Below are 14,830 nucleotides of genomic sequence, written 5' to 3' on the forward strand. Positions count from 1 at the left end.
AAGGAATAATAAAGTGGAGGAATTCCATGGGGACTGGAACAGCCTCCAGAAATTGATGCAGATTCAGAGGAGCAGAACCAGAAGAACATTGTACCCAGAGACTGATACACTGTGTCACAATCAAATGTAATGGATTTCTCCATTAGTGGCAATGCAATGACCCTGAACAACCTGGAGGAATCTACAAGAAAAACAACTATCCACATCCAGAAGAAACATTACGAGAGTAAAAACACTGAAGAAAAACAACTGCTTGAATAAATGGGTCGAAGGGATGTGGTTGGGGATGTAGACTCTAAATTAACATCCTAGTGCAAACAGCAACATGGAAATAGGTTCTGATCAAGGACACAAGTAATACCCAATGAAATTTCGGGTTTGCTGTGGGAAGGGTGGGTGGAAGGGAGGGAGGGAAATATTTTGATTATTGTAACCAAGAAATAATGTTCTAAATTGACTAAATAAACTAATTAAAATAAAAAAATTATAGAAATGCAAGAGTTACATAGCCAAAAAATAAAAAAATTAAAAAAAAATAAAAAAAGGCATAGGGCCCTGTTTTCCAAAAATAAATAAATAAAATAAACTATTTATAGCAGCTTTTTTGTGGTGGCAAAGAACTGGAAACTGGAGGGATGTCTATCAATTGGGGAATGGCTGAATAAATTGTACATATATTTGTAATGGAATACTAGTATGCCATAAGAAATGATAAACAAAATGATCGCAAAAAAAAAAAAAAAACAAACAACTGAAAAGACTTATATAAAGTCATGCAAAGTGAAGTGAGCAGAACCAGGAGACACAGTAACAATAATAATGTATGATGATCAACAGTGAATGGCTTAACTATTATCAACAAGGAAAGGATCTCATATAACTCTTAAGGAACTCATGATGAAAAGGATTTTTGCAGCCTCCAAAGCGGCACATGGAATCCAAAACCAGATTGAAACATAATATTTCATTTTATTTTCTCCATGAACTTTTCTTTAATGTAAGCAATATTTTTCTTATTTCACAACATGAATAGGGAAATTTGTATTAAATGAAAATAGATAATACAACTTATATTAATTGCCAATACCATATACAACCTATATCATATTACCTGCCTTAAAAAAAAATCCTCCTAATCATTAATCCTTATGGAACAGCAGTATTTCATCACCATCATATACCACAATTTGTTCAGTCATTCCCCAATCGAGGAACAATTCTTCATTTTCCATTTTTTTTGACACCACAGAGATATAGACATCTTTATTAATTGATTAATCATAGAGGTTTCTCTGACCATATACTACTTTCTTCACTATCTCTAACTATTGGAACATCTGGCTTCCTTTGAGGTATAGATGCCAGTTTCTATACCAAGATTTTCATAGTTATTATTATTCTCTCTGTCTCAATTTCTGTCTCTCTTCATCTCTCTCTCTCTCTCTCTCTCTCTCTCTCTCTCTCTCTCTCTCTCTCTCTCTCTCTCTCTCTCTCTCTCTCTCCCCATCTCTCTCTCTCTTTAATCTCTCTTCTTTGTATTATATGCTATATGCAACAGAAAATAGATTGAGCTAGCTTTAAATTGAGATTTGAACTCTGGACTTCAATCCCCACAAGTCCTTGCTCCACTTCCCCAAAATGCTTTGTAATCTCACGGAATTCTGAGGTGGGTGAGATCGAGAAGGCACTTAAGCTGATTGCAAAGGCTTTTCAGGCTCTCTCTCTTTTTGGACATCCGTTTTGGAGCAGATGTGGCTCTTTCCATAATGTAAGTAAGGTCTTGTCTAGGCCTCTGGCCTAGGCACATTTTCCTTATCCTGCATTTTCTTTAATCCTTAATAAACCTCTAAAAAATATAATATTCCTTGCAGAGAGAAACTAATTTCTACCTGCCTCAGTCTCCCCTAAATTTTAATCTTTACATAGCCTTAGTTTTGAGAGGACATGATTTGAAATCCTATCTCTGAAAAATATAGGCTCTTGGATGCTCTTCAAATGAGTTAATAAATTGTGATCTAGGTAACCCTCAAAGATTATTTATCTAAAATTGTTTCTAACAATCAATATGTAAATTGTTACATATTCTTTCTACACAATTTTAAGGTATATATTTAAATTGTTCATTCAATATTGCCTGAATAAAATATAAAGTCTTTGAGGGCATGGGTTTTTGGTTTCTTTTTATTTTTCTCTTTGTATTCATCATGCCTACCAGAGTGTTTTTTATATATTTGAAATTTTATAAATATTTATTGCATTCAAACTCTTGGTCTACTACTTAAAGACATTCACAGTCTGGTTCCAATGAATATTTCCAGTTTTATATACCAGTTGTTCCATCTGTGAACCTGCTCCAACCAAGCAAACATATATAATTTTTTTACAATGTTTCTCATCATTATGTAGTATCATGACTTTGTTCCCCCTACTTTGGATGGCACCTCCTTCTCCCTTCCTTACCATTTCAGGGACCAGATAAATTTCTCCCTTCTTTACAAAGAATTCTCTGAGTATTATAACATTCATTTATCTTTTCTGTCTTTGTCTTAAATTTACACATATATTTTTAAATCTCCCAGGTTATTTATGGGAGGATTGGAATATGTGATTTTTAAATATTTTAACTCAAAAATAATCTTGTAATTATATATGACTTGAAATATCTTCATTCATGAGTGCTGTTAAGGGTAAAATTAGGGTTTTTGATTGAATATATTATATTATTGGTAGCCAGGGATTTAAATTCAATCCCAATAAAATACTCAAGTTAGTTTGGGATTTTTATGGTGGTTTAATTATAATAGGAAGTACAATACAAGTAGGAAGAAATTAAGAAGAACAGAGAGAGGAAAGGGTATAAGATTTTTCCGGCCTAGCCTAAACCAAGGGAAGTTCAGAGGACTCAGCCAAGGGGCCTTCTCAGAAGATTAAATCTAGCTTGGCTTCCAGCCATGAAGCCTCCTCTGAGATGAGGGGCATCTTCAGAGGATGGTGCTTTTCAGGAGATCAAAGAAAAGAGGAAGCAGCCTTACCACTCACCAATGTCACCCAGGGAAGATGCCTAACCTAAACCACACTACAGAGCCAAATGCCACAAGCACACCAAAAACGTCACCCAGAATTCCCAAAACTGTTGGGAGAGGGATCACAGGAAGTGGCATGAAATATATAGGCAGCTCTTTATATCACTTCCTGTGTCTCACATGTACCAATGGTGGCTTAAGCTTGACTTAGGACAGCCCCAGGGGTCTGTCAGTTGTTTCTGATTTGTCACTTGCTAACACCAGATCATAGACCATCCTCCCCCACAGTTATTCCTTAAGGGGGATGGGGGGGTTTGTATGAATTCCTTGGTTGCTAAAATTTGAAAGACTAAGCAGGGTGGAGTAAATCTAAAATTCAGAGTGCCTACCCTTCTCTTTCAATTAAAATCTTTGATCCTCTAGTGCAGATAGTGTGACCTTTAGCAAGCAGCTAAAGTTTTTTGTTTGTCATTTTCCCTATCTTAAAAATGAAGTAAGTGGACTTGAGGGACTCTTATGTTCCTTCCAGCTGTATATTTTTAGTCCTATGTCACATTTATTATTTCATTGCTTGGCCTGCACGCATATCCCAAACCACAGGAAAAATAAAGTTTAATAATTCATGGAACTTAAGAAGTTACTCAACTTGGAGCAAAAGAAAATAAAATTTACATAATAGTCAACACCTAATGCCCCAGGTGATGGCTGGACATAGGGAAGAGGCAGAAGATATTGGGTTTCTTCTAGTCTATGAGATAATTCCCATCCCCCTTTGCTCTATGTGAAATTGATTTACTAACAATATTTCTAACTTGAGTAAGTAAAAAAAAAGTGTGTATCAATTTGAACTTCAGAACAATATAGATGCCCCAGATTATCTCCTCTGAGGAGATAAATGTACAATGCATGCCCTATTAGAGGGGAAATGAATAGTTGATTATTTAAAGCTGAGTCAAAGGCCACCCAAAATGACAAAAACCATTAAACCCTTTTAAAATGCAAATGGGTGGCTTATGCCGAAATAAAATATTCATAAGTGGATCTGGATTTATTTGCCAATTATTACAAGGTTAATTCATATATTATAGGATGACAGGGTGGATTATAAGCAGGGTGGGTTTCACCCATGAGAAAATCTATAAATACATATTAAGCCTTGGAGACTTCATCTAGCTTAAGGAACTCTGAGCCCTCTCTGACCTATTGCTTTTCTTGCCATTTCCTTCAGGAGTCTATTAATGAGCTTTGTGAATATATTGGCAGGCATGTCTGGATAGGGCATGACACTGATTTTCATTATGCTCAAAATTATTTCAAAAAATGTTTCATTTGCCCAGTTATTTTTCAAGTTAACATTACAGTATCAAAGACACCTTGATGAGGGTGAACATGAACTCTCACATGTTCAAGGACATTAAGGACTGATGCATGATGCATGACTGATAAAGTGTGTGGTGGGATGAATCTTTCAAAAAGTTTTCGTGGTCGCTTCCCTGAAGTAATATCTTCAATGGCTCACTATTTCCTAAAGAATAAACAAAACAGAACAAAACCACCTCTGACAATTCATTCTCTAGCATTCACGATCCTTTAATATCTGTCTATAACCTCCTGTTCAGCCTGACTGTCACTTACTCACCCAAATGGAACATCTCTTCCAGCCAAAATGTACAAGTTAGTGTCTTTTTAAGAAGCTTCTACTAATATGGTTTATAGATTGAGAAGGAGAATGAATTCTAGAAATCATTGAGTCTCAATACCTTTATAAAAATAAGGAAATTGGGAGGAGCTAAGTGGCTCAATGGATTGGTCTTGGGTTCAATCTGACCTCACTCAGTTCCTAGCTGTGTGATCCTGGGCAAGTCACTTAACCTCCTTTTCTGAGCCCTTACCACTCTCCTGCCTTGGAACCAATACCCAGTTTTGATTCCAAGATGGAAGGTAAGGGTTTAAAAAATAAGGAAACTGAGGCCCACAGATTGTAACTATTTTCCATGGGGACCTAGTTAGAAAAAATCTGAAGCCATATTTGATTCCAATTCTCTCTGATTTCAATTCTAGCATTATATACACAGTAGCACAATTCATATAAATTTATGTGTTTTTCCTCATATTTTTCTCCCTCCTTAGAATGTCATCTCAACCTTATTGCTATTGTACGTTTGATCAAATTAATATCTTTTTTTTTTTAAACCCTTACCTTCCGTCTTGGAGTCAATACTGTGTATTGGCTTCAAGGCAGAAGAGTGGTAAGGGCTAGGCAATGGGGGTCAAGTGACTTGCCCAGGGTCACACAGCTAGGAAGTGGCTGAGGCCAGATTTGAAAATTAATATCTTAACCACAATTCAAAGTGCATTTCAGAGGTCTGTGGGATAGTGGAAGCAAGAGACTTCAGTTAAGGCTCTAATTCTGCTAACTTCCAGTTCCATAGGTTGGCCTATCATTTCATAAAATTTAGAGTTGGAAGGGACATTAAGGATCTTCTGGTCCAAACAACTCATCTTACAGTTTAGGAAACAGATCTACAGGAACTAAGTGATTTACCCAAAGATACACACAGGTATAATTCAAATATAATTCATAACTTGTACAAAACTGTTTACTTATCTGAAAAAGCCAGGTGAGAATAACAGCCTCCACAGGGTTCTTAAAAGAGTTTCATAAATCTCTCAAAAATGTGATTTGTTGTTGTCCCTGTTATTTCTCATTTTCCCATTCCACCCTAGCTGAAGGGCTGAAACAACCTCTCCTTTGACTTATTGAGGTATTATTTCTTCCAATAACTAACATTTATTTATAGTTTTAAAGTCACCAAAATGTTTTTCATGCATTCTATTTTATAACAGAGGAAATGTAGAGATTAGACCCCAAGTCAAGAAGACCTGGGTTCAAGTTCAACTTCTGAACTGTATAAACTCAGGCATCTCATCTCATCTTTCGGTTCCTTATGCAACACTAAAATTAAATGATGGAGGTATTAAATTGCATCTATGCTAAATATGTCCTAGATTGCCAATTCCTTATACCAGTGAAATCCTCAGTCAGGTTCCATTCTATTCCATCACACTTATCACATACATGTAGCTTTAAATATATATGTATGTTTTTATAATATTTTTATATTAAAATTCCTATCTAACTCCCTCCTCTTCCTCCCCTTCCCCATTAAAGAAGGCATCACTTGACAAAAAGATGTATATAATTATGTTATTTTTTTCTATTCATCAATTCTTTCTGTAGAAGAGGACGTACACATCATTCTTTAATTAATATTTCTGTTGCTATATAGAATGTCCTCTTGCATCTGCTCATTTGACTCTTCATAATTACTTCATGTAGGTCTTTCAGTATTTAAAAAATAATCTCCTTATTATCATTTCTTATGTTGCCTGAGTATTCCATCACAATCATATGCTACAAGTGATTTAACAATGCCCCACAGCTGGGTAGGTCAGAGGATTGAGAGCTAGTCCTAGAGATGGGAGGTCCTGGGTTCCAATCTAGCCTCAGACACTTCCTAGCTATGTGACCCTTGGCAAGTCACTTGACCCCCATTGCCTAGCCCTCTCACCTCTTCTGCCCTAGAAGTAATACACAATATTGATCCTAAGATGGAAGTTAAGGGATTTTATTCAAAACAAAACAAAAAATAATGCCCCAGTTGAAGAGCATCCCTTCGATTTCCTATTCTTTGTCACCTATCACAAAGAGAACTGCTATAAATATTTTAGAACATAGGGATTTGTTTCCTGTTTCTCTGATCACCTAGGAAATAAACCTAATAGTAGTATTACTGGGCAAAGAAGTATGCAGAGTTTTATAAGCCCAGAGACATTAAGGGTAATAACAAGTAGTTGTTAGTGACGAAGCTCAAAGTGTATAACGCAGTGGTCCTCAGCTCGCTCCTGTACAGTTGTGAGACATGGACACTGTACTGGAAGCACATGAAACAGCTGGAGCATTTCCACCAATGCTCCCTCTGGTCAATCATGAGGATCCGATGGCAGGATCAAATCACCAATCAGGAAGTCCTAGACAGAGCCAACTCCACCAGCATCGAAGTCCTGGTCCTCAAAACCCAGCTACGATGGTCTGGACACGTCATCCGCATGGACCCACAGTGAATACCAAGACAGGTATTCTATGGTGAACTGTCAGCTGGACTCAGGAAACAAGACCAACCAAAGAAAAGATTGAAGGATCAGCTAAAGTCCAACTTGAAGTGGGCTGGCATGACACCAAAGCAACTAGAACTCGCTGCCTCTGACAGAAGCAGCTGGCGAGCCCACATTAACCATGCTGCCACCACCTTTGAAGATGAGCGACGTCAACGTCTTGCCGCTGCGCGTGAACACCGACACCAGGCCACAACCGCACCTCCCGTAACAACTGGAGTCCCATGCTCCATGTGCCACAAACTTTGTGCCTCAGCCTTTGGACTTCAAAGCCACATGAGGGTACATCAATAGATGATAATGCACAAAGACAATTGTCATTTTCGGTCACCGAGAGACTACCACTAGTTGCTAGCCGTAGGATTTGAATCTTAGTCATCCTCACTCCAGGCCTACCATGCATTCCACTATAGGACAATATTATATCTTTACTCTATATTGGATATGTTGGAGCATTTGATGTAGAAAAGTCTTACATCTCCCACTAACTCATGGATTCTGTGAGGTCAGTGAACCACTTCTTGTAGCATCTTGTGTCTGCACACAGGACTCTTATGCATTGCCATGTTCAGAGTTCTAGATAAATTTATTAATTGATTAACTTATATGGTGAAGCTTTAATAGTCTAAACTGTCCTTGCAGCATTATTGGGTAAGAAACAAATAAATAGGGGGGAAAGTCCATTATGCAAAGGAAGGGAAAGACAAATGAATTGTGTAGATTTATTACACTGGAAACAAAATTCTCTTGATAAGAACAGAGAAGGGAGCTGAATCATCCATTAAAGAAAAAGGTGAATGTTCATAATGTGCTTTAATTGATATAAATTTCCCTTTATTTGAAATACAAAGAAAATACCTTTTCTTTTCATTAAAAAAAAAAAAGAACTCCTCTCTTAGAATTGATAGTAGATATCATTTCCAAGGCAGAAGAATGTTAAATGTTAGAAAATTGGGGTTGAGACTTCCCCAAGGTGATATAGCTGGGGAGTGTCTGAGGCTAGATTTGAACCCAGGATTTCCCTTCTCTTGGCATGGTTCTCTGTCCACTGAAGGATTTTGCTGCCCCTGGAAAATATCTTTTCAATGGTCTTCAAAGCAATTGGTTGTAAATTGAATTTTCTTAAAATAAATGTTCAAAAGTCATTTCTGGGTCCTATAGTCTGCATATATATATATATATATATATATATATATATAAACATATATATGTCACATATAATAGGAACAATATTGTTCCTAAGGTGACAACTAAATTTAGAGTCATAAAATATGATTTATTTTTTTTTACGTATTAAACTATGTGATTTTAGGCTAAAAGATATAAGCTTGCTGAGCTTTAGTTTCTTCTTTTAGAATATAAAAGGACTTGTGGTCTTACCTTTATTCCTCGTGAATTAAAAAAAAACATATTCATCTGGTTTTATACAATCTCCCCTCCTCTAAGGTTTATGAGATAAATATTAAAAAGCTAGTTTCTGGGGATAGAAAAAATGATTTACTTGCTCAGGGTAATATAGCCAGTAAAGGTCAAAACTGGATATTGAAGTGAGGTCTTCCTGCCTCCAAGTGCAATGTGTTAAATAGCACATGAGGCTGTATCTATTTAAATGTCAATTGCTATTATCATGTTCAAATGGGAGTGGGAGAGGAGGAGGGAGACAGTGATGTTCTGTACTTAATTGGACAAAAGAACAATGAAGTTGTCTTGCTTCAATTCAATTGTTTCCTCATCTGTAAAGGTGAAGGCGAAGGCTAGATTATCTCCAGATTCTGATATATGGAAGGTCATAGAGTTCATGTGATAAGAGGAATATTTGATAGAACGGAGACTTTCTGATTGGGGCAATGTGAGACATTCTGGGACTTGAGCTGCATTATAGTCATTTGATGGACTGTCATCTGAAAGAGTGATTAGCTTCAATCTGTTGACCACAGAGCACACCAGCAGGAGATAGAGTCAAAATGTGATATGATATAAAAGATAAAGTTCTTAACAATTAGAGCTATGCTTTTTGTGGTGGCAAAAATTAGAAATTGAGGGGATGAACAACAGTTGGGGAATGGCTGAAAATTGTGGTGCATATTGGTTATAAAATATCATTATGCTATAACAAATGATGATGAGGAGGATTTCAGGAAAAAAAAACTAGAAGGAGCTACACGAACTGAGGCAGAGTGAAATAAGCAGAATTATAAAAATATTTCACACAGTAATAGTCATACTGTATGATTATCAGCTATTGAAATAAAGAGATAATCTGCTTTAGCTATTTCTTGTTGCAGTAAATGGGATATATTGTGGCTTATGACTAGGGAGATCCTAGGGGAAACTTGAGGGTTCCTAGTTATAATGAAGATAGAGGTAAATCTAGAGCTATAGAGAGATGCTGCTAGAGGGGTACTCTAGGAATGACTAGAGAGAATTACTAACAGAGTTACTCTGGGGTTGCCTATTGATCACTATTGATGGCTAATAGATCAATATTTTTCCTACCCTCCTCCTCCCTCAATATCCTTCCTTTCACCACCCTTCTTCAGAAACCTTTTGGCTTTGTCCCCCCCCCCCCCAGTGGATTCTGAGGTTTATGAAGAAACACTCTTTTCCTTTTTCTTCCATTCTCAAGTAAGGGGGTTTATTAGGAACAATAGGATGGAAAACTGAGATAAGATGAGGTAAGAGGGATGAGGCTTTCCCTAATCTATAATGAAGGATAGGAAGATTTTGGGAAATGTCAGTCCTGTTACAGCTGTGACTCAGTTACAGAGGATTTGGAGGGCAAGTATTTTTCTTCTTTTCTTCTTTTAACCAGTTAGATAATCTCTGCTTGAGTAATTCAAGTCCAGACTCTGTCAAAAGCCCCAAAGGTCTCTCTCTAACTAGTTCAGGAAAATCAGTCTCTCCTCTTTGGTCAGAAAACTCAAGCCACCCTCTCAGTTCATCTCTTCTGGCCAGGCTCCAACTGCCTTTCCTGGGAACATTCTGTTTGGAATCTTCACCTTGATTGACAGATGAGGTCCCCAGCTTTCTGTCTTGCATTGTCATTCTCTCTTCCTTTATGCCTCTTCCACACTATGAAAGACTTTGCTACTCTCAGCAAAACAATGATTCAGGAGAATTCTAGAGGACTTCTCTCAAAGATTGCTAGCCACCTCCAGAGAAAGAACGATTGGAGTCAGATGCATTTCAAAATGAACTTTTTCACATTAATTTTTTTATGGTTCTATTTTGGTGTTGTGTTTTTATATGAGTCTTCTCATACCACAATGACCAATACGCAAGTATGCTTTGAATAATACATGTATAACCCAGATCAAATTGCTTACAGTCTCTGAGAGGGTGGAGAGAAAGGAAGGAGGAAGACAATTAGGATCTTAAAATTTTGAAAGATATTATACTGAACATCGTTATTTCATGTAATTGGGAAAATAAAATATCTTTGAATAAAAAAGGAAACAATTAAAGCTAACTAAATAAGAAATGATGATGCTTCAGATGGGAGCAGACTCCTCCTCACTGGAACTCTTTTAACAAAGGATGATCACTTGATATATATATTAAAATATTCCCCACACATATTTATTGTTCTAGGTAACCTGAAATACACCTGATCTCTAAGATTTTGTGATAGAAGTCAAGCCCAATTCTACAGTTCTATTTCTGGCCAAATATGTTAGTATACGAAGCAATTGTGCTGAACAGTTTCTTTGGTCTCTCTATCAGAAAAATAAAATATATTTATTAGATAGGCATTCTAACGTGAAACTTATTCTGCCAATAGTATCTTTCCATGTTTACTTTAAATATCAATTATCTTTTTATTCCTTCCCCCCCCTCTGGTAACCTTTTTGTTTTTGGTAGTGGTGGTGATGGTTCCCTTTCACTACCACTACCATTTTCAAGAACCATTGTCCCCATGAGCAACTAGTTGCCTAATAGATAGAGACCTAGGACTCAAGTTGGGAAATTCTGGGTTCAAGTTTGACCTCAGACACTTTCCAGATGTGTGACTATGAGCAAGTCCCCTGACCCCAACTGTCTACCTCCCTTCCGCCTTAGAATCAATACTTATTATCAGTACTAAGACAGAAGGTAAGTTTATTTTTTTAAAGAACCTTTGATCATTTACCAAAAAAAAAATTCAATATTGGAAAACAGAATGCAAAAAATGTTCTTAACAATTAGAATATAATTTCAAAAATGAAATAGAAAATGTATTAAATGGATATAATGTATCCCTCTTATAAATGCATGCAATAAATCCAAAGCATATGCATGTTGGATTAGATATTTTCTTGTAGGAGATCATCTTTTGATAATAAATTAACTACAGAGTCTCATAATAATATTACCTTCAAGTCTTCTTCATTCATTTAGTTATTTATTTTGACATTCATAGGAGATAGAAGGAATGTCAAGGCTGGCTCTACAATTAATCTGAATAGAAAGTCAAACCATCAGATGTGAAAAGTAGCTGAGTCACCCTAGAAAAGAAGATTTTTGTTTAATGTAAAAGTGACCTGTAGTAATAGAATCTGTGAAAAACACCCAAAAATAATTTGCGAAGAAGAGTTCTATGGTTTCTATGGTTCTTAGAATAAAAGTATATTCAACAGGAACTGGGGAAAAAAAGAAAAAAAGGTTGGTTAGAAAGATAACAAATAGACACACACGGGTATGTATAAAACTTTTTTTTCTCTTTCTCCTGAGATTGAACTTAAAAAAAATAGGATTTAATAGAGAACAAATATTTGGTTTATTTACACATTAGTCAATTGTATAGAAAAGATAAAGAGACAAGAAACAACGTGTGTATGTATGTGCATGCATGTGTGTGTGTGTGTGTGTGAGAGAGAGAGAGAGAGAGAGAGAGAGAGAGAGAGAGAGAGTGAGAGAGAGAGAGAGATCTGCAGGTTTTATTTCATCATAAGTTCAATGAACCCCAAAATGTGACTCATGCAACAGAAAACTTTAATCAGAGGCTAAATTAATATTTCTCAAGATATCTAATGGAGGATTCATGATTTGGCTAGAGATAGGATGGGTTGGCTTCCAGGGTTCTTTCAAATTCAGATGTTCTATGTTGTGGAAATCTTTAAGCAAGTTACTATAAATATAAAGGGCAAAGGTACCTTTTGATCATCCTGGGTATTATTGCTTTTGGGAAATAATAATTTCTAAGAGTACTACAGGCCTACCTTTAGCAAGGGAAACTTCCTGCCTCAAATAGGAATTTCTTTCTGAACAATCAATGTGCATTCAACTAGGATGAATTCTTGTTGAGAAAAATGTCTATGGTCTGACACTGCCAAGCAAGACATTTTACTACACAATTTAATCTTCCATATTTTTTTATCTGATGGTTTCTCATCCTCTAATTTTTCATTGTCAATGTTTTCTGCTCATTTGGTTTCTGCTGTGCTCTTCAGCTGAACTTGGCTTTTCTGAAATTAAGAAAACTATGTTTACAAAGACTACCTGTTTGAAGCTCCTTTGTTCTTTTCTTGAACACTCCTCTTACATTCTGTTTACTTAGAATTTTGATGCCACCTGCTAGCAAACCATCAGAATCTATTTCACTGCAATGGGAGGGTCTCAATGAAGCATTCACAACTAGTAAAGGATACCATTATTCAAAATTACTTCTGCTTCTTTCCTTGTTTCTTCTCTTCTTCCTTCCTTCCTTCCTTCCTTCCTTCCTTCCTTCCTTCCTTCCTTCCTTCCTTCCTTCCTTCCTTCCTTCCTTCCTTCCTTCCTTCCTTCCTTCCTTCCTTCTCCTTCCTTCCTTCCCATCCTTTCTTTCTTTCTTTCTTTCTTTCTTTCTTTCTTTCTTTCTTCATTCTTTGTCTTTCTTTCTTTCTTTCTTTCTTTCTTTCTTTCTTTCTTTTCTTTCTTTCTTTCTTCCTTTCTTCCTTTCTTCCTTTCTTCCTTTCTTCCTTTCTTCCTTTCTTCCTTTCTTCTTCCTTTCTTCCTTTCTTCCTTTCTTCCTTTCTTCCTTTCTTCCTTTCTTCCTTTCTTCCTTTCTTCCTTTCTTCTTCCTTCCTTCCTTCCTTCCTTCCTTCCTTCCTTCCTTCTTCCTTCCTTCCTTCCTTCCTTCCTTCCTTCCTTTCTTCTTTCTTTCTTTCTTTCTTTCTTTCTTTCTTTCTTTCTTTCTTTCTTTCTTTCTTTCTTTCTTTCTTTCTTTCTTTCTTTCTTTCTTTCTTTCTTTCTTTCTTTCTTTCTTTCTTTCTTTCTTTTCTTTCTTTCTTTCTTTCTTTCCTTCTTTTTCTTTCTTCCTTCCTTCTTCCTTCCTTCCTCTTCCTTCCTTCCTTCCTTCCTTCCTTCCTTCCTTCCTTCCTTCCTTCCTTCCTTCCTTCCTTCCTTCCTTCCTTCCTTCCTTCCTTCCTTCTTCCTTCCTTTCTTTCTTTCTTTCTTCCTTCCTTCCTTCCTTCCTTCCTTTCTTTCTTTCTTTCTTCCTTCCTTCCTTCCTTCCTTCCTTCCTTCCTTCCTTCCTTCCTTCCTTCCTTCCTTCCTTCCTTCCTTCCTTCCTTCCTTCCTTCCTTCCTTCCTTCCTTCCTTCCTTCCTTCCTTCCTTCCTTCCTTTCCTCCTTTTTTGGAGCCTTGCAAAAACCATCAGTTTAAGTGAGATTTAGCTTGTAGATGACAATTTGCTAAACTCTGCCTTACAACAGTGACATATACAGGTCCTACCTATAATGCCAGCTACTGGTGGATCTTCTAGTTTCATTGAGTCAAACAGCAAATTAAAGAGAAGGATCTCTGCTTTCCCTCATCTGCAGAAAGAAGCCTATTGAGCCTAACTGGACTCCAATGTGTGCATTTGACCAAGTTTCATGAGGAAGTCATACCTTAATTTATTTACTCCATCATGGAAAGAAATGATACCTATCATCCCCTTGATGAGATGTTTATTAACTTTTTGTTAACTTGTTTGTTAACTTTTGCCCATAGCTTTCTCTAAGAGAAATAAGACATTCTAGCCTCTTGTCTGGGATCCCATACCTACATATACCTCTATCTAGGATCATATACCTTCCTTTTACAAGGCAGGACTCTTTGTACCTTACAATGCACACTGCCTCCACATACCAGAGAGTGGGAACCTTAAGAGAAAATCTGAAAATGTTTTACTTCCTGCCTTCCTCAATAGACTTTTCTCCTATCACAAAGGCATTACCTGGCTTACTGATTAATGGTTAGTACCTTCCATTCTCTTATAGTCACCCCACTGCAGTAATCCTGGACCTCCCAGATTCACTGTCACAAAAACTGGATCTTCTTCCTTGATTTCCTCTTCCCTCATACATGTCCATTTTAGCCCCAGCCTAAAATGTTCCACAGAGAAGATAGGTGGCAGAATAGATAAAATACTGAGCTTGGTATCAGGAAGTCACTATATCTACCCATCCCTCTCCCCTGAGCTTCAGGGAGCATCTGTGCTATAACTAACACACTGCTTATCATATAAAATGTCATTCTTTTGCTTGCCTTACCTCTTTTAGATCTCACTGAGACACAGTTCCATCTCATTATCACCACTTCCTTCACAACATTTTCCAGTAATAACTATAGTCTTGCTCATTCCCCTTAATTTGCTGGCCAGGATAATGAGTCTAAATAGGTCTTATTGC

Source organism: Monodelphis domestica, chromosome 1 (assembly GCF_027887165.1).
Source record: "Monodelphis domestica isolate mMonDom1 chromosome 1, mMonDom1.pri, whole genome shotgun sequence".
NCBI lineage: Eukaryota > Metazoa > Chordata > Mammalia > Didelphimorphia > Didelphidae > Monodelphis > Monodelphis domestica.